The sequence below is a fragment of the Eublepharis macularius genome, chromosome 12 (genome assembly GCF_028583425.1).
Source record: "Eublepharis macularius isolate TG4126 chromosome 12, MPM_Emac_v1.0, whole genome shotgun sequence".
Taxonomy (NCBI): domain Eukaryota; kingdom Metazoa; phylum Chordata; class Lepidosauria; order Squamata; family Eublepharidae; genus Eublepharis; species Eublepharis macularius.
The window spans coordinates 28,105,842-28,108,488 of record NC_072801.1 but is presented as its reverse complement, the minus strand read 5'-3'; positions in this window follow the sequence as shown (position 1 = coordinate 28,108,488).

Below are 2,647 nucleotides of genomic sequence, written 5' to 3'. Positions count from 1 at the left end.
TGGCACAGTTGGCTGAAGGGGCCAGTCTTGAAATGTCAAGATCACAACAGTCACGTGAGTAGCCGTGATGGTGGCCAGACTGTGAAGCATGTCTATCTATAAACAACCAGGGAAAATAACAGTTTCAGAATATGTATCAGTTTTATAAATCTTATAAACATGCAAAGTGCAAAGTGCAAAACCAATAAATGTAAATATACACACAATACAGTCAATCAATAAATAATAGTGTCACATCCAACAGGTAGAGTCAAAAGTCCATCTAGTGAAAGTCCAACTGATGGAGTGTCATACAAAAGTCATTATACAGTATGGCTGTATGTTTGAAGGAACGTCCAGCTCTAATCCTTCTAGATTATGTGACGGTCCATGTCAAAGAATTTGTTAATGACAGAAAGAAAAATTTGTTAATGAAAGAAAGAGAAATGGAATAATGACTTTTGTATGACTCTCCACCAGTTGGACTTTCACTAGATGGACTTTTGACTCTTCCTGTTGGATGTGACTCTATTATTTATTGACTGACTATATTGCGTGTATATTTACATTTATTGGTTTTGCACTTTGCACTTTGCATGTTTATAAGATCTATAAAAACTGATAGATATTCTGAAACTGTTATTTTCCCTGGTTGTATACAGATAGTGTGTCGCTAGTCCAGGGAACCCCCTTTGTTGTTGTTGGTTGTGATACATGTCTAGCTTTTCAATGTCATTCTCACTCGTTCCATTTTGACACGGTGCGTGGAAAGACTCTGGATTTGAGTTTCGTAGGGGTGGAATTTTGATAAGGGAGGATTAAGGGCAAAGTAGAGCTTAGCAGGGCCAGTCAACAAGATGGAATTCGCCTGCGTGGTTCCAAGTCTAGCCATTCACGATCTATGACTTTGCTACCCAATGAATTGTAAAGAGGTTGGCTCCTGGCCAGAAATGCTGCTGGACTTCTACATGCCAGAAGGTTTACTCTATGAAGATATTCTCTCTGGGTTTTATAAATTTTTTTTTTGGTCCTGAGTCATTCAAAGTAGTAACTGTGTCTCCAGGAGAACTTCTCTGCTGCACCCACAGGAAACCTATGACTTTTCCATCTTCCAGTTGGTAATTTCTTCCAGCTGACTTCTTTTCATTTGCATGGATTAATCTCCAATAGCTTGGAGACCCATCAAATACCGCAACACAAATGGAGCCTGTGAACCAAACTGGGCAGGCAGGAGGTCAGATCAAAAGTGGAAAATGGAAGCCATGAGGCACAATTTGAAGTCAAACCAACTTGGCAGATGCTTGGCCTACTTCCACCCTCCAATGCATGTTGGTGATAATACACTAGGCTGAAGGGCGAGCGGATTGGATACAACTCAGATCTCTAGCAAATGTCCACTTCTTTTGATTCGGAGGATGAAAGCTGGCCAATCCATATTATCCCTCCTGGAACTTAATATGTTCTATGGATGGTCTGCTCTTTGCACCCCTATCTTCAGAGTTTAGGTAGAGGGCTGCCAACGATTAGGTGGATGACTGCATTGCCTCTTGTGGCCCTAAGGCTGCCAACCTTCAGGTGGAGATTTCCCATCAGTTCCAATAGAGCAAGTGGCATCTTTTGAGGGTGGACTCTAAGGCATTATACCCTGCTGAGCAATCTTCCTTCCCTAAACTCCACTCTCTCTCGGATCTCCAGCAACCCTAAGTGCCCCTCACCTCTGGAATGTCCTGCTCCCTGCAGCTAGAAAGTATGCTGAGCTTTAGGCATTCACCGAAGTTTAAAAATATTTTCCAATTGTTTTTAAATTGTCCTTTTCAACTCCTGCCCAAATTCACTGCTGATCTATTTTACAGTTTTATCACTCGTTTCATGGATATTTTCTGATCTAGTCTTTTTATTTTTTTAAAAAAGAATGATTAATACATGACAATACCTTGGAGGCAAATCTTCTGAGGATAAGGGATACATATAAATACTTTAAATCTGTAACGGCATTCTATACATTCAGAATTCTCCAGAAACGTTGCTTGGTCCAACTGTTACCTCAATTCTTGTTTCTTATAGGCAGATTTAGACTGGGGTAACAGTGGATAAGATTATACTGTCAGATATTATTTTCCTCCCTCGTTGCTTCCTTTTTCTATGTCACAGATTTAAAAAACATTTTAGTTCCTTTTTTATCCCTCCCTTTCCCCAAGCTTAGGGCTGCGCACACAGTCCTCCCGCCTGTCCTCACAACAGCCCTGTGAGGTAGGTGGAGCTGAGAGAAATTGACTGGTCCAAGGTCACCCAGTAAATTGGGCAACACATGGTCGATCCCACCCAATGACCATTAAAAGGAATGATGTCATGAATGATACTACATAGTCAGTTTGGAGGGGATGATGTAATGCCATTTTTAAATCTACATGGTGGGAAAGATGTGGGGGGAGTCTTAAATAAATCATAAAAGTAAAATGCTTTAGGGCAAATGGGCAGTGGTAATTGATGTCTGAACAGTTATTTTTAGCATGCTGAAAACGGCAAAAAACGGGAGGCCTTCACAAAAAAAGAGACTAGTTTAATCTCTTCCCTAGTTTTTTTTTTTCAGCTCCTCTAGCTTACGAAACAATGGACTGTTTTGGATGTAGCTCTGATAAAGATGCTAAAGCTGAGTTACAAAGCTCCA